The following is a 21,051-nucleotide window of genomic DNA, read 5'->3' on the forward strand; positions in this document are numbered from 1 at the left end:
TTTGCCATTCCTGGGGGTGGGTGCTGGACGCGGTGACCCCTGCCGCAGTGCCTGCTCATGGGCAGATACCCCGAGCAGCCCCTGTCCCGAGGCGGGGGGAGGTGGCTAAGAGCTCGGGGGCGGCCTTCTCTGGGTAGCTGTCCGCGCCCCACCCACCCAGCTTTGGGCCCTGGGGCCAGGTGCATAGGTCCTTGAGCCTCAGTTTCTCCACTTGTAAAATAGGGGTCGCAACACCCACTTCAACAGACTGCAGGAGGGACAAACAAGGCCGGGGCAAGACGTTATTATTGAAAATTCATTTGTTCCCTTGAATCCTCTCCAAAATTGTGGTAGGTAGTGCCGCATCTGTTTTACAGACAGGGAAACTGAGGCACAAGCAGTTTAAATCCCCCAGCAAACTAACCGGCGAATTGGGATTCCAGCCCAGCCTGTCTGACTCTTGCGCTGCCTGCTCTGTTGACCGACATGGGTGACGCGCCACCGCAGGGGAGAAGCAGGCTTGGAAGCGGGTAAGTTAGAGCCCTCCCAGCCACCGGCCACGCCACCAGCCTCTCCCCTGCAGCCGGCCTCTGCCATCTGTCCCCCCGTCCCCACAGCACCCTCTGACCCGATTCCCCGCCTCCTCCTCAGTGACTTTAATCCCCAAACGATCAGAGGCCCTAAATAGACACGTCTCGGGAGCCGAGCCACGTCTGGGGGCAGAAGGAGCGTGGGAGAAGGTGTCCCCGCCGGCCGCCTCGAGCTTTTAGAGCCTGGTGGGAAAGAGGGGCAGGAAGCCACTTCAGACCACTCGTTCCTTCATCCAGTGCATTCGAGCAAATGCCACGTATCTGATAAAGAGGTGGTCACCAAAATACGTGAAGACCTGTCAAAACTCTAACATTCATAGCAGCCCCAAACTGGAAATGACCCACATGTCTATCAGCTGATGAGGGGATTGAAAAAACAGCAGCTGCTATCTCCCACGGCGGAAGACGGCTCAGCAATGGAGAGGAGCGAACCTGCGCCGGGCCGGCACCGTGCCTCCTGCGCCCAGGGGACATTACGCCAAGCGAGAGGCCGGGGCGACGCACGTCGGATTCCACTGAGCGAAACGTCCAGAAAGGCAAGCCAGAGACCCGGAAGGCAGAGTAGCGGCGTCCTGGGGCTGGGTCGAGGCCAGGCGTGGACGGCAGGTGGACGCAAGGGAAGTGCCTGGAGTGACGGAAACATCTAGAACTAGACCGTGATGGCTGCACAACTCCACAGGTTTAGTTTGGAATTGTTAAAGCCTTTGATAATAAGAAAACGATTTGAAAACGAGCAACGGATGTTCCGTCAAAGAAGGTGCACGGATGACACGTGAGCGCGTGAAAGCAGCATGACCTTCGTCACCAGGGAAATGTGGGATTATCCCGCAGCCTTAGGCTGCCAGGCGGGTTGGCTTAACCAGCAGGAATTTATTTATTGTCTCACGGCTCTGGGGGCGCCAAGTCCAGCACCCTGAAGTAGGGGGGCTCTGGGGGCCGGCAAGCGAGCGTCCCCTCCGTCCCGCCGCCGTCCCACGGCCGTCCCTCGCCGTCTGTCTCCTCCCGCCGTGTCCGCATGTCCTCTGCTCGTGGTGGACGAAGGCCCACCTTGACGACTGCTGTTCACTGGGGGGCTCACGCGGCAGTGCCCTCCCGAGGGGCGTGGCTGCACCTGGCGTACGCAGCCCTTTAGGACTGACCAAACCGGCAGCGCCGAGGGCTGCTGGGGACGTGGAGCTCCCGGAACTCTCCTGCGCTGCCGGTGGGAAACCAGCCCGGCCGTTCCTTAACGAGTTACAACACACTTAGTGAGTTACAACACACTTACCAGCGAGAAGGCAAGACATCGTCCACCCAAAAACCTGTCTGCACCTTTTTTTTTTTTGAGGTACCAGGGCCGGGGATTGAACCCGGGACCTCCTATGTGGGAGCTCGGTGCTCAATACCTGAGCCACGTCAGCTTCCCCAAGTTGGCGTTTTTGTTTGTTTTGCTTGTTGTTTGTTTTTGTTTGTTTTAGGAGGCACTGGGAATCGAACCCAGAACCTCCCTCATGGGAGGCAGGAGTGCAACCGTTGAGCCACACCCACTCCCTATGTGTACCATTTTATAGCAGCTTTATTCATTTACCAAAACCTGGAAACAGCCCAGATATCTGTCACCTGGGGGGAAGCGCAGCCTGCTGCGGTGCACCCGTACAATGGAATACTGCTCAGCAGTTAAAAGGAATGAATTGCTAACACATGCAGTGACGTGCCTTAGTGCCTCTACGTGACAGAGGCCCGATTCAGAGGCTACACACTGTAAGATTCTGCTTACATGACTTTCTGGAAAAGGCAAAACTAGAGACAAAACAGAGCGGTGGTTGCCGGGGCTGGGATAGGGTGGGAGAGAGGCTGATTACCAAGAGACAAGGATCTGGGGGCCGGGGCGGCAGAAGGTTCTCTGTCTTGTTGTGATGGTGGATGCACCGCTGTATCCATTTGTCAAAAGTCTTCAAGCTGTCCACCTAATCAGGGCAAATTTTGAGGTATGTAAATTATACTCTGACAAACCTGGAAAAGACCAAAACTCTATCTAACAATACAGAAAGGACCACGTCTTTCTTTCTAGTGTGCAGAGGCCTGTGTGGACAGAAGAGACAGACAGCATTTACTGCTGTCACGGGTGCCTGTCAGCCTTTACTAGTGTGCATTTTTAAATTTACCTTTTTATTGTGGTAACATACATGCAACATAACATTAAACATTTCAACCTTTTTTTTAGGAGGTAGCAGGGATTGAAGCCAGGACCTTGTACCTGGGAAGCAGGCGCTCATCCCCTGAGCTCCAGCCGCACCCCGTCAACCGTTTTTCAGGGTACAATTCAGTGGAATCAGTTACATTCTCAATATTGAGCAACTCTCGCTGTCTTCCGTTGCCCAAACCTTTTCATCCGCCCAAACGGAAGGCCTGTCCGTTAAGCAGTAACACCCCGTGCCCTCACCCCAGGCCCTGGTAACCTGCAATCTACTTTCTGCCTCGGGGATTTGCTTGTTCTAGACGTTTCATGTAAGTGGAATCACGCGGCGTTTGTCCTCTTTGTATGTGGCTTCTTTCACTCCGCGTGTTCCTGGCTCCTCCGTGTTCTAGCAGACGCCACGCCTTCTGACGGCTGAATAGTAGCCACTGAGTGGACACGCACATTCTGCTACCCACTCATCTGGCGGTGGACACGGGCTGTTTCCACTTTTTGCTTGTGGTGAACAATGCGCAGTGACCGTTGATATGCGAGTATCTGAGCCCCTAATTTCAGTTCCTTGGGGAATAGACCTTGGGTTGGAATTGCTGGGTCACATGGCAATTCTATGTCTAACTTTCTGGGGAACCACCAATATGCATTTTTAATCACAGAAATGTTCAGTGCTACGATTTCCAGGAGCTGGCCACCAAATCTGAAATTCGACCCGCTCCCCTTGGCACCCCCTCTGACATGCCCAGCCTCTTGTCCACCCCTGGCCAGTCTGCCCGATTCACCCACACGATCGCTGGACTTGAGACGCCTGTGGGAAAGCAGCCCCCCCACCCCCCACTGATGCCCCTGAAAAGAGCAACCCAAGTTCAGGCTTGGACGCCTGGTTCAAACGCGCTAGGTCTTGGTGCCCTCTTGTGGCCAGAGGAATTATTACATGTTGAAAACGGATTCTATTCCCGGAGTTGGAGATGGGGAAGGAGTAGAAATTAGCCAAGCATTTTCAGTCGCTCCCGTCAAAATTCTGAATGCATGTAGCTGTGACCCACCGACTCCACCTCTAGGAATCCTAAACGGAGTCATCTTGGCAAAAATATATTTCCTCTAGTTCGAAATAAAAGAGATGAGAAACATTTTCGTGCTCGTGTTAAATTAAACCACAGGAAAGCAACCAGCCAAATGCAGAACGTGGGCGGTCTGCAGAGCAAGTGATCCCAGCTCTTCCATACCATGGATCCCACTGGGCGCCTGGATCCCAGCTCAAACAAGGCAAGTCTAAAAAGGCTTTTATGCCGCCCGGGGCAAGTGGACCTCTGACTCTGTCTTAGATGACGTTAAGGAATAATTGTTCATTTTGTGATGAGATAATGGTGTTACGGGTATGTTAAAGAAGTAAAGTTTTCTCTGAGACACATACTGAAGTATATGTGGGTGAAATGAAATAATGCTGGAATTTACTTCTCTCTCTCTCTCTTTTTTTTTTTTGACGTACCAGGGGCCAGAGATTGAACCCAGACCTCGTGCATGGGAAGCCGGTGCTCAACCACTGAGCCACATCGGCTCCCCTGAGTTGGTTTTCTCATTTATTTTGCTTCTTTGTTTTTGTTTTGTCTTTTTAGGAGGCACCAGGAACCGAACCCAGGACCTCCCAATGTGGGAGGCAGGCGCTCAACTGCCTCCCTCTGGGATTCATTTTTGAAATATTTTTTAAAATGTCAGTGAGTGTAGATGAAACAAGAATAGCAAAGTGTTAAGAATGGTTGAAGCTGGGTGATGGGCGCATGGAAAATCAGGACACCTTTTTCTTGCCTTTGGGGTTTGTTTTTGTTAAAAGGATAACAGAGAAAGGACCACTGGGGTGGGGGGCGTGCCTGGCCCCAATCATCAGGGGAGGTGGCCTTGGCCCAAAGACGTTCTGCTGAAGCTGAGGCCTGACGGAGGGGGGGCGGGGGCAGGTTCTCGGCACGGGGGACGTCTTGATTGTGGGAAGGAGCACAGCGACAAGAAGCCGGAGGGGACGATGTGGCTGGCAGGGTGGCTGGGCGCACGGCGGTCCCGGGTGAGGCGGGGGAGGCGAGCTGGGGTCGCACAGAACAGGACCTTGGAGGCCATCGAAGGGAATCGGGCGCGCCCAGTGCCTTCACGGCCGCCCCAAGCCAGTGCAGCGAGAGGGGGTGAGAGCGGGAGCGTGCAGACCAGCGGGGAGCCACTTTTTTCCACCCAGGGCCACCGAGCCCAGGACACTGACGGGGTGTGGCTACGTGGACCTTATCTACCCAGAAATCCGTGGAGGTAGAAGCGGCATTATTTGCTGAGGGCGCGGGAGAGAAGAAGGTGCCGGCCTGGGGACGGGGAGGGCCAGGGGCGCGGCGGGTGCAGGTCACGGAGAGGCGGGCCTGGGATTCCCGAGCGGCAGGTGCCTGCGAGAGCGTCCACGGGAGCCTCCCTGTCACAGACGTGTCGGGAAAGGGAAAAAGAATAAAATAACCTAAATCAAAGAAGGGTGGGCGCTAACACCCTAGAGCTCGGGGGAGAAGTCCAGACTGAAGGGATGCCCGTGGGAGTCGAGCACACGGCCTTTCGGGCAGGGCGCCGCGGCGGGAGCCGTCTTACAAGCGGCAGGACGGGCATCCGGGGCGCCACGCGACCGGGAGAAGAGAGCGTGCTTGACTGACGACTGGGAAACGCTCCACAACAGTCTTTTAAAAACACATCAATTGTATTGATACATATGAATAAAGCAAAGCACACAGTTCATCCAAAGTGCACCATCAGTGGCATTTCGTATCATCACACGGTTCTGCATTCGCCACTTCAGTCATTATTAGAGCATTTTCATCATTTCAATAATAATAATTTTAAAAAACAGACAAACAAAATTCCTCACCTCTCCATCTCTCCGTGCTTCCCCTGCTGCACATAGCTACTATTACTGGTTATCCTTACACAATAATTTATTTGTTCATTCAGCAGTTTTGTTGAGATATAGTCACATACCATACTGTCTATCCATTTTTTTTCAAGATTTTTAAAATTTATTTCCCGCCCCGACCCCCAGTTGTCTGCTCTCTGTGTCCATTCGCTGCGTGTTCTTCTGTACCCGCTTGTGTTCTTGTCAGTGGCATGGGAATCTGTGTCTCTTTTTGTTGCATCATCTTGTTGTATCAGCTCTCCATGTGTGCGGCACCATTCCTGGGCAGGCTGAACTTTTTCCTCAGTGGGCGGCTCTCCTTACGGGGAGCACTCCTTGCGTGTGGGGCTCCCCTGCATGGGGGACACCCCTGTGTGGCAGGGCACTCCTTGCGCGCATCAGCACTGCACATGGCCAGCTCCACACGGGTCGGGAGGCCCGGGGTTTGAACCCTGGACCTCCCATGTGGTAGACGGACGCCCTAACCACTGGGCCAAGTCCGCTTCCCCATACCATCTACCCAAAGTCCATGATCAATGGCTTTTCGTTTAATCACAATGTTGAGCATTCGTCACCGCAAAACATTTTCATTACTCCAAAAAGAAAAACTCCACACCCTTTAGCAGTCCTCCCCCAGCGCTACATAACCATTCATCTAATTTCATCTCTATAAACTGATTTATATTTACATTTTATATAAATTGAATCATACAATACGTAGTATGAGGGACGAAACGGGGGTCCCTGTTAAGGGACGAGCAGGGTCCCTGTTACGGGACGAGTGGGGTCTCGTTATGGGATGAGCGGGGTCCCTGTTAAGGGACGAGTGGGTCCCGTTGTGGGACGAGAGGGGTCCCTGGCGTAGGGAAGAAAGCCTCGTACGGCCGCTGAGGCTTCCCTCGGGGGCTCCGAAGGCGTGGAGGGCGCACGACCCAGGAAGGAGTCGTGGAGACAGGCTGATGGCACAAGTCTGGTCTATTGCGGAGGGGGATGCAGATTTATAGGATTGGGGAGTGGTGTGGCGGGTTCTGATTGGCTAGGGCAAATGCTGTTTCCATATAAGGCAATGTTCTGGCATTGGGCTAGTGATTGGCCAGTAGAGTATGTGCCAACTCTTGATAGGCTGACACTGTTACTAAGCTGATAGGTGGTTGTAAGCTGTTGCTGGGCAAACAGCGTACTAAGAGATTAGGTTTAAGGGAGGGGGGAGGGGAAGTGAGAGCTGGGCTAGGTGGGAGATAGGAAGGGGGAGGGCGGTGCGGCTAGCCGTTAGCAGCAAAGGCCTAGTCAGGCGTGGTCACCTTGTCTAGGCCCAGTGGGCAGAGGTGGTGTCACCTCTTGCCGCACTGTTTGCCACTGAGGCAAGCCGGGTGCCCCTCCTCCCACATCTCCCCCTTTGTTTTTAATATCCCGGGGCTCTCGATGTTGGGGGGGGGGCGGAACCGGGCAGAGCGGAGCCATAGAGGCTACGGGAAAGGGAGGACCCCATGCCGGGAGTGGAGATAGGTAAAGACTAGGGGAAGGGGGAAGACGTGCCGTAGTCCAGCCCAGAGGGCAGACGCGAAGAGTCCAGTTCCTAGAATCGGACAGCGAGAGTCCGCACCTCAGCGAGAGGGGGACACGAGTCCAGCCTGAAAGGGTCGGACGGCAAGAGTCCTGCCCCGGGCGATTAGAGGTCCCAGGGATGGACGAGAGTCCAGTGGACGAGAGTCCTTACCTACCAGAGGAGGGAAGCGAGGAGAAGGGCGCAAAGGGGCGAAAGGAGGAGGCAAGGGAAAAGGTTGCTGGGGCTCATGAGCGTCCCGCGGCAGAGCAGTAGCGGCAAGGCAAAAGGCAGAGAGTAGGACTACGAACATAAAGGTGACGAGAACAGGGGAGGAGGCAGAGGTGAAGGCAGGGGTGGAGGTGCTCAGGCACACGCTCCTGAGAGTTTTATTGGTGCCTCTTGATCATAGCGGGTTGGTATAAGCCCCCGACATGGAAGGAGAAAGCCATCCAGTGATTCTCCCAGACCGCCGTGGATCGTATGAGGTCGCCAAGGTTCAGGAGCAGCAATGCAGAGCGAAAAGATAGGGGTGAGAAGAGGGGGGGGGGCGCCAGGTTATGGAGTGAGGCGGCGGAGGTTCTCGGGGCCCTTACCCTCGGAGCGGTGCAGTGGTGGGGTTGCTTTGGCCCCACGTTGGGCGCCAGTTGAGGGACGAAACGGGGTCCCTGTTGCGGGACGAGTGGGGTCCCTGTTGCGGGCCAAGTGGGGTCCCGTTATGGGATGAGTGGGGTCCCTGTTAAGGGACGAGTGGGGTCCTGTTGTGGGATGAGAGGGGTCCCTGGCGTGGGGAAGAAAGCCTCGTACGGCCGCTGAGGCTTCCCTCGGGGGCTCCGAAGGCGTGGAGGGCACACGACCCAGGAAGAAGTCGCGGAGACAGGCTGATGGCACAAGTCTGGTCTATTGCGGAAGGGGATGCAGATTTATAGGATTGGGGAGTGGTGTGGCGGGTTCTGATTGGCTAGGGCAAATGCTGTTTCCATATAAGGCAATGCTCTGGCATTGGGCTAGTGATTGGCCAGTAGAGTATGTGCTAACTCTTGATAGGCTGAAGCTGTTGCTGGGCAAACAGTGTACTAAGAGATTAGGTTTAAGGGAGGGGGGAGGGGAAGTGAGAGCTGGGCTAGGTGGGAGATAGGAAGGGGGAGGGCGGTGCCGGCCAGCCGTTAGCAGCAAAGGCCTAGTCAGGCGTGGTCACCTTGTCTAGGCCCAGTGGGCAGAGGCGGTGTCACCTCTTGCCGCACTGTTTGCCACTGAGGCAAGCCGGGTGCCCCTCCTCCCACAGTAGTACTTTGTGTTTGGTTTCTTTCACTCGGCATAATGGGGTTTTTTTGGTCTAATATTAACATTTGGTAGTATTAACATACATTTGTCCAGTTTCAAAGAAAAGTGGTCTTACATATGCAATTTTACCCATCACAAATACACTTTTAAGTGAAGAGCCAGGGGTGCAGGGGTAGACCCTCTGCAGCAGTGGAGCTGAGGGGACCCTCTCCCCGCCAAAACAACATCTGAGCTGGGGAACACAATCCGTACACGCCTCTGGAAATGGCCCTGAGGTCACACAAGTGGAGAAACACGCGTCCGAGGAACCTGCCACTCCCCCGAGAGCGGGGAGTGCTCACCGTCGAGCCCCAGCCCCCACGGGACGCCCCCAGCTCTGGGGTACGCAGGCTCTCCCAGGGCAAGTGCCCCCAAGAAGGCAGGGCACCCCCGCCCCAGCTGCCAGCCTGGCACAGGCTGCTGCCCTTCTCACCCCTCCCACCCCAGCCCCACGTGGCCGAAGCGCTGGAAGAGTCCAGGTGGAAGGGCTCCCTGGGGTACCTGGTCTCTCCACCCCCACAGCCTTTACTCCCAGGGTGACAGCTGTACCCCAGGCACTGCCCAAAGCCCCGGGGCCCCACCCCACCCCCTCCACAGCTTGCTCTAGAGCAAAGTCTCCCCCCACGCTGGTGGGACAGCAGGGGAAACTGAGGCTGCCACCCCCCACCCTGGGCTCACTCACAGGGAGGGGAGAGGCGGGCCCTAAGGAAGATGAGCTCAGCAGTTCTGCCTGAGGACACCGACTTCATTTTTTTTTAAGATTTTTTTTCTGCACACCTCCCCCCCTTTATGCTCTCTTTCTGCTGGTCTTCTTTTTTAGGAGGCACCAGTTCTGAACCTGGGGCCTCCCATGGGGGAGGGAGGCCATAATCGCATAACCTCTGCTCCGTCACTGGCTTTATTTGGAAAGGAGGGTGGGAAACTCATACCTGAGGGTGGTGGTGAAAAAATGCTACTCTCGGTGGAGAAGAAACTAAGGAGGGAAAGAGACGTGGCTCAACCAACTGGGCTCCCGTCTACCATGTAGGACATCCAGGGTTCAATGCCCAGGGCCTCCTGGTGAGGGCGAGCTGGCCCAAGCGGAGTGCCAGCCCACACGGAAAAGCGGCCCCGCACAGGAGTGCCAGCCAATGCGGAGAGCTGGCACAGCAAGACGACACAACAAGGGACACAGAGGAGAGAAAATAAGAAGATGCAGCAGAACCGGGAGCCGAGGTGGCACAAGAGAGCAATCACCTCTCTCCCACTCCGGAAGGTCCCAGGATCAGTTCCCGGAGCCATCTAATGAGGACACAAGCAGACACAGAAGAAAGCACAATGAATGGAATGGGGTGGGGGGGTGGGGGATAGATTTTTTTAAAAAAGAAAAGAAACTAAGGGGAGGCTGGTAGCTCTGACACAAGCAACATGGCAGAAACAGCTGTAAGTGTAATAGAAAGAAGCAGGGAAAGAAACAGCGGAGAGAACCGCTGCTGGGATCGCAGACGAGCCTGGGATAAGAGAAGGCTGCGCACATGGCGAGGTGACAGCTACTCAGGAGCCATCAGACAAGACGTGGGAGGACGTGGAAGATTTTCACAAGCCGTGCACAGGCCCATCGACACAGGCTGACTCCTCGCTGGCAAAGGGACTCAGCGGGACTTCTGGTCCAACACTGAGTGGACTACAAGCTACTCGGACCAGAGGGGACTCCGAGGAAGCCGGGCTAAGCCTCATCACTGTCATGCCCGGCAGGCTAGAAGGCTGCGGCCTGCCCAAGGCTGCACCTTCTCAGGACGGATCAGAGAGGGAAGCTCCCCGCTCCTAGTCCTTGGCTGAAAGTGAGGCAAAAAACAAACAGAAGTGTACAGTCCTTGAACTGTGATCGCAGGCTCCATGCCAAACACACATCCAACGGGGAACGGTAAACACCTAATGGGTGAAGAGGGCTTAAGCACTAACTGTGAGTGATCAGTGGCTTCGATCAACCCAAGGTCGATCCCGAGGTACCAGAAGAAAAGATAAAAGTAAGGGCTGCTCACTGGAGAGGGGGAAAGGAAGTGAAACAGACTTACCAGAGCGAGTTCAGCCAAATCACTAAACAAACAAATGACCAGGCAGACAACAACAAACACCTCCCAGGGTGGATGCAAGAATAGGTATCCAGAGTTTCATTTAAAGAATTAAAATGAATTAAATGAAAGATATGATGACAGTGTATCATCAGATAGAGAATATCAGCAAAGAAATTAAAATATTAGAAAGAACTAAATGAAGATTCTGGAGTTGAAAAGCACAATAACCAAAATAAGAAATTGCTAGAGGGTCCAATAACAGATTTGCGGTGGCAGAAGAATGAAATCAGCAAACTTGAAGTTGGATCAATAGAGAATATGCAATCTGAAGAAGACAGAGAAAGAAGGAAGAAACACAGAGCCTTAAAGAAATGTAGGAAACATTAGGTCCATGAACATGCATTGTAAGGAGACCATTGTAAGGAGAAAAGAAAGAGAAAGGATCAGAAAATATATTCAAACAAAATAGTGGCTGAAAACTTCTCAAATTTGATTAAAAAAAAAAATTAAACATTCAAGAAGTTTGACAAACTCCAAGCAGGAAAAACACAAAGATGTCTATACCCAGACGCATCATAATCAAAATGTTGAAAGACAAAAGACAATGAGAATCCTGAAAGGAACAAGAGAAGAACAACACATCACATACAAGGAAACCCCAATTTTATCATCTGTGAAACTATCTTTCATAAATGAAAGAAAAATAAAGCCATTTCCAATTAAAGAAGAATGGGGGGAAATGCATTGCTAGTAGACCTGCTTTACGAGAAATACTGAAGGCCATTCTTCACGCTGAAAGCAAGTGACATCAGATGGACATTTGAGGCCACGTGGACAGAGTGCGGGTAATGGTAATTACATAGGCAATAGTATAAATAGCATAATTGCATATTTCTTCCCCATATCTTCTCTTGACTGATTCAAAATGCAGGTACATAAAGCAGTATGCCTATAATTGCTTTGTTGGGTTAAAATACACAAAAATGTAATCAACCTGGTGACACCAGCACAGATGAGGCAGGTGGAATAATGCTGTCTTGGAATATGGAAATGACACCAGATGGTAACTCAAATCCAAAGAAGAAATGGAGAGCTAAAAAGGGTAAATAAGAAAAAGCCTATAAATATATACTTGCTCTACCTCTCTTGGCTTCTTTTACTACAAAAAGCAATAGTTTAATTATGTATTGCTGGTTTTCTAAAACATAGACTTACTACGTACAACAATAAAGCACAAAGAAAGATGGGGAGGTATATTTGTTTGCTAAGCTACTCAAAGCAGACACCATAAAATGGGTTGGTTTTTGGTGGGTTTTTTTTAGGAGGTGCTGGGAATCAAACCCTGGACCTTGTATATAGGAAGCAGGCGCTCAACCACTTGAGCTATATCCGCTCCCAGGTTGGCTTTTAACAATGGGAATTTATTAGACCATCTTGTCCGTGATCTCGTTGCTTTTATGGAGATTTCCAGAGATCCCAACTCCACCAGTCTGGAAGTGCCGCCTCTCATCCATTTAACCTAGAAGCAATACTAGGAGGCGAGTTTCTTTCCGCCCATCTTATGGTTGAGGAAACTGGTGCTCAGAGTCTCGCCTGAGTTTGCACCCCTCTGGAGACCCTGAGCCAGGATTTGAACCCCACTGTACCTGTCTGATTTCAGGTTCTGCACCCTGACTCCTCCCCATGCCGCCTCGTCTCATGCAAGGTGCCCCCTAGCCCTTAGCTCTCTCCTCCGTGCCATCTGTTTATCCCATGAGTTTATTTAGGAACTTTCCTGTGGGAGGATTGCTCAGCATTGAATGGTTCATGTAAGAAGAATATTTGAGGAATGTTCTAAGCACTTGCAGACGATGGTTCTGCTCTAGGGTTGAAGGAAGGGAGGAAGGCGCTTTTCTCTGGGGTGGCACCAGTCCAATCCCCTGGAGGAGGAACCCAGCAGGGGTGAGAGGCTGATAAGCAGTCCTCCTGCTCAGCATGCCATCAGGTATGTCAGCTCGTGCTGTCCCAGGTGAGCTGGCACAAGAAGGCGCATTCCTGAGTCTGCAACAGTTCACGAACTCAGAAATTCAGGTCAAACTCTTCTGTGGGTCCCAGCATCACCCAGGTGATGAATAGTTAAACAAGACAGGCAGCAGCTCTCAGCGACAGCTCCTTCTGGCCACCAGGAGGTGGCTCATTGTTCAGTTATTCAGGCACTGTCCTAAGTAATAGAGACAGAGAGTGAGCAATAGGGACAAAAGTCCCTGCCCTCACGGAGCTGATGTTCCAGTGGTGACAGTGGAGCATGACGTGGTGGACTGGAAGGTGCCAAGTGCTACACAGAAATTCACAGCAAGGAAAGGGCTAGGGAATGTGTGGACGGACAGTGGTGGCTGTTTTTAACAGGAGGAGGTAGTGGTCTTGGCTTGGAAGGCTGCTATGACAAAGACCGTACAACAGGTTGGCGTAACCAGCAAGCAGCGGCTGGCGCGAGGGTTTGGAGGCCAGAAGCCCCAGTCGAGGTCTCAACAGGCCATGGTTTCTTCCAGTCTGGTGCTCTGGGGGTGACTTGCCATAATCCTTGGGGTTCCAGGGTTTGCATCTGCCTCGTCACACGGCATCTCTCTCTCTCCTTGTCTCCTTGTGTCTGTTTTCAGTTTCCACTGACTTCTGACTTCAATCAGGCCTCCAGCAATAGAGATTAGGGCCCACCTTGATTTGCTTGGAACATGCTTAAATAAGATTTTAGAAGAGCCCATTCACAAATGAGTCCACACCCTGGCTCACCTAAGCGTATTCAAAGATATTATTTACAAATGGTTTCATACCCACAGGAATGTGTATGGAGATTAAGAACACGTCTTGCTGGGGTACATAGTTCAATCTGCCACAGTAATTTTCAGGAAGAGGTAGTTTTCAGGAGGGCTTCTCTGGTAACCTACCCCACATGCTTCTAACCAAGGAGTTCACGTTAGGTGGAAGGACGCTAGACAGGAGGCTCCTGCCCGTGGAGCTGAGCATCTCCTCCTGTAGCCTAAGACCCGGACAGCTGGTAGAAGCGCAGCAGGTTTAGTGTGGCACCATTTGGGAGACCCTACCCACCCTCTAAGATTGACATACTGTCCTACAATATGCAGTACACACCTGCATAGTAGAGAAATTGGACTTTGCACTTGCACTATTACATCTAGTAACCACTTAAGGAATTCTTGTTTTTTCCCTGCAACCCAGGACGCAGTGGATTTCAACATCCTAGTACTCAAGAGTGTTTCCTATTACCCCAGGGAAGAGGGCTGTGGTTCTGGTAAATTGGAAACTGAGACTACTTCCCTCCTCCCACTCCCCCACTCCCTGGCCAAGGAGATATTATACTGGCTAGAATAACTGATTCTGATGGCCCTAAGAAAACTGGGTGACCGACTGCTCAAGATGGGGCCAAAGAGGGCTATATCTAGAGCCCAGGGGATTCACTTGGGCACCTCTTTTGTGCCTCAGCTCAATAATGATGATCTGTGGGAAACGGTGGCAACTGATAAAGACACGTCCACTAAGGACATTGCTCCTGCGGAAATGAAGATTTTGGTCACACTCCTCTCCCCATGCAAAAACCTCAACCAGCCAACTGTTGGCAGAGGGCAAGAGAACAGGGACTGGGTGGTGAAAAGGAAGCTATGATGATCAACTTATGTCTTGTGTTTAGCTATAGAAGTGGAGACTTCAGCTGTTTATGTTAATCTCCTCAAACTGCAAACTATATGAAATGCACTAATGGTGGCTAATGTTATATTTTAGGTTCAAGGTAGAGTACGACATCATGTGATGGCTGGTTCTAATTTGTTTCCTTTATGATGGAGACGCAAATTCTTTCCAAGTGCAGATGAACGCAGAGGCCAAAGGGGTGGACTGTACCCGTTATTCTGCCTCTCCAGGTCCAGTCTCTGCTCTTCTCTGCCTGTTCTGTTCCCCACCTACCCTCCACAACCCTGGCCCAGACTGGCCTGCAAGGGCTGCGACACCCAGGCTCGCCTGCCCTCTGGTCTGGTTGGCTCAGCCAATGCGAGTCACCAGCAAGAAACTAGAAATCATTTCATCCCCGGTTCCCTTCCTGCTGGGCCAAAGTTTCAGCTGTGGCTGTGTTCCTTTACGAACACAGCTCCTGCTGGGTGGCCCCTTCCACAGACTTAGCTCTTACTGGGTTCTGATAAAAATGCTCCCTCCTCGTCAGGATCAGGCACAGCAATTGGTTTCTGCCCTTACTAGAGCTGAGGTGCCTCAACACACCTTACTGTCCCTGTAACCGCAACTGTGGTCCCCAGATCATCAGCATCAGCATCACCTGGCAACTTGATCGAAGCAAATTCTCGGCCCTCCTCCAGAACTGCTCCGTCAGCCCACCAGGCAATTCTGAGGCCCACTCAAGTGTGACAGTCCACTAAACTCTCTTCAGTTGTTCCTGCCCCAGCTGTTTTCTGCTGGGACCTTGACTGTTACAAGGAGTTACTGGAAAACTTTAACCTGATAAATTTGCATTTTATACCAATCATTCTGGTTGTAGTCACTTGAAGGACTGAGCAGTTTTGCAGCAACAGGACAATCCTGGGAGAGTAGGGACTCCTTTTGGAAGTTGTCAGTTAGATGGAAGCGTGGGAGAAGATGAACCCAGAGAGAGAGAGTGAGAGTGAGAAGAGGAAACAGCCCATCAGACCTCTTATTCACAGCACTCAACCTGGTCTGGAATGATCCATTTATGTCCATATGATTTGATGGAAGCCCATCCCTCTGTATACTGAAAGCTCCCAAGAGCAGGGCCTGTCTCCACTTTGTCTACTGCTGAATCCTCCGTGCCTGGCATCTAAAAGGCGGTCAGTGAAGGGATGCTGAAGGGATACTGCTGAGCTCTCCCATTTGTTAGCTGGAGATGCTCAGCAGGATGCCATGGGAGAATTCAGAATTCCTGGAACAGTGCCTACAGCAGAAATCGAAAAATGTATGCTGAATCAATATGTGTGAATCTTGACCCTCCAGTGAAATTATTCTGAGTATGCAGGGAAGGAGGTCGATCTTAGGATTCTTTTGTATTCTTCTGGGCATATTTTAAATAAATGAGTAAATCTCTACTAATGATGCCACTTCAAATCTAAAGGATTAAAGTGGATTAGACAGGGAAGCAGACTTGGCCCAGTGGTTAGGGCGTCCGCCTACATACGCGCAAGGAGTGCCGTGCCACGCAGGGGTGTCCCCGCGTAGGGGAGCCCCACGCGCAAGGAGTGCGCCCCGTAAGGAGAGCCGCCCAGCACAAAAGAAAGTGCAGCCTGCCCAGGAATGGTGCCACACACAAAGAGAGCTGACACAACAAGATGACACAACAAAAAGAAACACAGATTCCCGTGCCGTTGACAACAACAGAAGCGGACAAAGATGATGATGCAGCAAACAGACACAGAGAACAGACAACTGGGGCAGGGGGAAGGGGAGAGAAATTTTAAAAATAAAATAATTATAAAGTGGATTAGACAGAAAGGCTAGGCTTCTTTCTTCCTCACCTCCAAATTCAGTCAATCACTAAAATGAACTTAACCTGCTAAACATCTCCCAAATCTGCCCGTTTCTCGCCATCTTTATTGTCACTACCCTAGTCTTATCTACCTGAACCATCACCCTATCCCATCCCCACCCCTTGGGTGCTTGCAACAGCTTCTTCACGGGTGTCCCAAGTTCAATTTGGCCCCTTCCATTTTTTTGTTTTATCAAGTTATAATTTTCAAACTGAACTGCACAAATCTTAAATAAAGCTTGATATATTTCTACACATGCATTTACCTGTTGTAGTTTGCCAGGCTGCTATGACAAATACCACACAATAGGCTGGCTTAAACCATGGGAATTTTGTCTCGTAGTTTTGGAGGCTAGAAACCAAGATACCGCCAAGGCATGCTTTCTCCCAGAGTCTGTAGCACTCAAGCGCTGGCTGCCGGCAGTCCTTGGAGTTCCACAGCTGGTAACTGTCTCCCATCACACAGCAATATCCTCTCCTTTCACCTGCTCTTCCGGCTCCCACTGGCTTCTGGCTTCTCCCTCTGGCCTTCTCTAGCTTCTAGCTTCTGGTGTCTTCTTTTTATAAGGCCTCCAGTAATTTGGATTAAGACTCACACCTTAACTAAAAATAACCCATCATAAATAGGATTTGTCAGGGTTCTCTAGGGAAACAAAACCGAGAGATGTCTGTAAATACTTATGGGATTTTATAAAATTGTCTTATGTGACCGTGAGTATGCACAAGTCCAGATTCCACAGGGCAGGCTGTGAGCCAGGGGCTCCAGTGAAAGTCCTCAACGAGCTCCCCAGGAGACACTGGCTGTCTGAAGTAGAGATGGGAGTTCTCTCTCTGACTGCTGAAATCACTTCTTTTAAGGCCTTGAACTGACTGGATGAGACACTGCTCATTGCTGACGGCAATCCCCTCCGTTGATTACAGATGGACAGCCGTCTATGCAGGCAACTCACTGATGACTAAAGTCCATGAAATGCCCTTGTACTACGATTCGCCCAGTGCCTGCTTGACCAAGCACCTGGGCACCATCACCTGGCTAAGTTGACACATTCACCATCCCCGAGGACCTTTCTGCCTCGTGGCTCTGCCATCTTCAAGCGCTTTCTGTGGCCAACCTATCTTGATGGAAACAGAAGAGAAAAGGGCGTGGCAGGTCCTGCGTGGGAGAACTTACGGCCTGGTCTGGGAGTGCACACACTTCCGCTCGTATTCCATTAGCCCCGGTCACAGGGAAGGCTGGGGGACGCAGGCCTGGGGGCCCAGGAGGAAGAAGAGGCTTTAGTGACCACCTGGCAGGTTCTGATCTTATTTCATTTTTGGGGTGAAAAAATCTATCCTATAAGTGCCCCAGCAGGCTACCTCCCATCTCATTGGTCAACCTGTGCCATGTGCTCTTGTCTAAACCACTGACTGGCGAGCACAACGGGAGCAGCACTTTGGGCCTCGATCAGCTTCTCCTACCCCCTAGGCAGAGCTGTGCCTGCTGCTGTTCCGGCCAGGCAGAGGAGACTGAGTACTAGGAGGGAAAACCTGACTTTGCTTAGAAGAATGGCTGTTTGGTCACCAACCAATAATGTCTATTACACTGATTTTCCACTTTTGAGTGTACAGTATATGAAACTCTTGAAATGTGATAAAAGTCTTTAGGACGTCCAATAACGTCTACAAAGATAGTGTGAAGCAAATGGGGTGAAATGAAACCTCCTCTGACAATCCACTGAACCCACTATAATTAATCCATCAGTCCTTCATACGTTATACGACTGAGTTCAGCAGCTACCAGTTATGGTTCTCTGGTCCCAAGTCCCATCGCACACTCTGGCTAACTTAAGCAGAACAGAATCTACTGGAAGGACGTGGGCTAGTTTACCAAAATGAAGGGAAAGCTGAAGACTTCAGCAGGACTGAACGGGATCCTCTTCAGGGCATCAACGCAGAGGAGAGTCGGCTCCAACCACTCTCCGTCATTGCCTAACTTTTCAGAGTTGGAGTCCACAGAGCTAGCTGGGCGTGAGTCCCCGCTCCATTCTAGCTAGAGGAGTGAAGGCACCTTGACTGGGGAAATGGGAGCTGATCAGGCAAAAACATCAGGGAAGGGAACGTACTGCGTCAAATGCTGTGACCCGAGGAGGAAACCCTGACTCCTTCCAGGCCTTCCGCTGAGGGACGAGACGCACTCGCGGCTGGCGGCCATCTCTCCAGCTGACTGTATGTCATCAGCCGTCTATGCAGTCAACTTGCCAATGACTGAAGTCCATGAAATGCCCTTGTATTACAAACAGCCCAGTGCTTGCCTGAGCAGACAACCGGGCACCGTCACCTGGCCGAGGCGACACATGCGCCCAACCACCACAGACCTCTTACGATGTCACTGAGCGTCCGCAGTGACAAGTCCAGCATGCCCTCGCATTTCTGCCCAATGAATTCTCCTCCGTGTGTGAGGGCACGTGCTGAGCAGGGAGCAAAGGCCCCCGAAAAGCAGGTAAGCACTCCGCCGGGCCTGGGTCAGCAGCAAGGAGGGCTGAATAGAAGTCGGAAATGGAGGCTCTTTCCAAATAGCCTTCTAGTCACGCCTGCGCCATTCGCCCACAGTACTGCAGGTGCTGCAAGGAGCGGTAAGGGCAAGCTGGATAAAACATGCCAGGGCTTGTTTTTGAAAATTCGCTTTATTTGACTTAAGGGCTTACTTGAGAGCTCCCTCTCTCCGAAAAGCTGGCTCAAACAGGGCCTCCCAAGGGCATCATTTCAGAAGATGCTGACGAGGATTTATAATCTCTTCTTAACAGGCACTGGCCGCAGCAGCTCTGTGAGCTCAGGCTCCTTACGCCCGCGAGACGTGCTCCCGACAGCTGCGGCTCAGGACGTGCAAATGGACTGACGCCCACGCGGCAGTTCCGCTGCCCTCGATGGATTCTGGTCTCAACTCTCCCATGTCCCGCGGCTCAGGCAAAGACCTGACACCAGATACATCAGGGAGGGGCAAGGGTGAGGAAGTGAAGGGGCCTGACTGAGGGAGGACGCGAGGCTGCTGAAGCCCCCGCCGCCCTTCTCTCCAAGGCGCCTGCTCAGCCCCTGGAGAAAAAAAGCTTGGCTGTTAGAAGCCAAGAACATCTTTATGCTAATCCCTTAAAAAATAATGTAACACAGTACAAAAGAAACTACAAATGCTCTTTAGAAAAACAGCAACCAAGAAAATAAAAAACTTCCTGCCCCTCAAAAAGCAGCAACGGAAATCAGCACTCGGAATGGTGGAGTCTGATGTGCATTTCCCCGAGGAATTAAATGTGCACCAATGGTTTCCTCGAACAAAATCAGGACAGTGGGTAGGATAAGCAGGCAATACAAATGAGCTGGCCGGCCTAAAGTTCACCTCCATTAAAGAACCCAAACAGCTGTAACCAGTCCTTCTAGAGCTCACGGGCTTATGTCCCCGCACACCCTGCGTAGTAGGGTACAACATACAACAAATGTTTCTTGACCTTTCCATTAAAGGAGAAATGTCTCCAACCTGAAGAGGGAATGCATGGGAAGGCAATTCAGTGTACAGAAGGATGCAGTTTTAAAGATTTAATTTTTATTTATTTATTCCCCCGCCCAGGCCTTCGTTTGCCCTCGCTGTCTGCTGTGTCCACTTCCTGTGTGCGGTGTCTGCTTGTTTTCTCCTTAGGAGGTACTGGGACCTCCCGTGTGGGAGAGAGGCGCTCAATTGCTCGAGCCACCTCAGCTCCCTGCTTTGTTGTGTCTTTCATGGTCTTTCCTGTGTCTCCTTGTAGCATCAGCTCGCTGCATCTGCCCATCGCGCCAGCTTGCTATCTTGCTTAGTCTTCTCCAGGAGGCACCAGAAACTGAACCCAGTACTTCTCATGTGGTAGGCGGGAGCTCAATTGCCTGAGCCATGCCCACTTCCTAGAATGTACTTTCAAAAGGGCCAACCTAGAACTACATATGAAATAATGTTTTAACCAAAAAAAATGGTGCTGTCATGAACACAAACAGCATAAACTCACCACATCTCCACCCCATTACAAGAAACGAACCACTCTAAACAACAAAATTACACACCTCAGGGTACCAAGAGGTCCTAGAGGTGGTGCTGCAGGGACAGAAGCTGGACATTGTGTGTCCTGCCATGGCCCACTGGGTGGACTGGGGAGAGCGTAAGCTACAATGTAAACCACTAGCCATGTGGTGCGGCAGTGCTCCAGGATGTATTCACCAAATGCAACGAATGTCCCACAATGCTGAAAGAGGTTGTTGATAATGGAAGGAGTGGGGTGAGGGGGGTGGGGGATATATGGGAACCTCTTATATTTCTTGAATGTAACGTTTTAAAAAATAAAGAAAAAAAAAAAAAGAGGTCCTACTGTTTATCTACTGTTTATCCCACCCATCGTATGAGATTTAGTTTTGTTTTTTTTTTCCACCATCTTTCAGGTAAGACAAGGAATTCTAAATTCTAGTAGATAGAATGATGTAATGCATTTCACAAAGGACAAAATCACTTCTAAATGAAAATCTTTATGAAGGTTTAGTCTGGATTCAGGATTCTGATATTTTACTATAATATTCAAAGTAGAATAAGGATGCATTTATATACGGTACAAATTAAATATATAACCCGAGCAGGCAATGAATCAATGAGAAAAAAAAAAAGAGCACAGGTTTTAATTTCTTAATGCAGTTCTAGAAGGCTGCTGCAGTCCGCTCCGGCAGGGCGCGTGACCAGTACGCACACTGCCCTGGGGTTCAGTGGCAGAAGCAGGCGCACACACGCCCGAGGCAGCACACACGACAGCTCTGCCTCAGAGGAGGGGCAAGAGGAACACGTTAAGCGACAGCTAGGTAAAGAATGGGGCACTGTCGGGGTGAGGACTCAAAGCAGGGCCCTTACATTCTGAGCATAAGACTTCATTTTTCCAAATTAAAGATTTCCCCAGTCAGTACAGGAGGAGGA

At 51.3% G+C, this 21,051-nt stretch overlaps 1 non-coding gene across 1 annotated transcript; it reads right to left on the reverse strand.

The window, feature by feature from the left end:
* Positions 1–6,077: 6,077 nt before the first annotated feature.
* Positions 6,078–6,155, reverse strand: TRNAG-ACC (transfer RNA glycine (anticodon ACC)). Its single transcript has one exon. It is a non-coding gene; the product is annotated as a tRNA-Gly (tRNA).
* Between the last annotated feature and the right edge of the window lie 14,896 nt (positions 6,156–21,051).

This window comes from Dasypus novemcinctus, chromosome 23 (genome assembly GCF_030445035.2).
Source record: "Dasypus novemcinctus isolate mDasNov1 chromosome 23, mDasNov1.1.hap2, whole genome shotgun sequence".
NCBI lineage: Eukaryota > Metazoa > Chordata > Mammalia > Cingulata > Dasypodidae > Dasypus > Dasypus novemcinctus.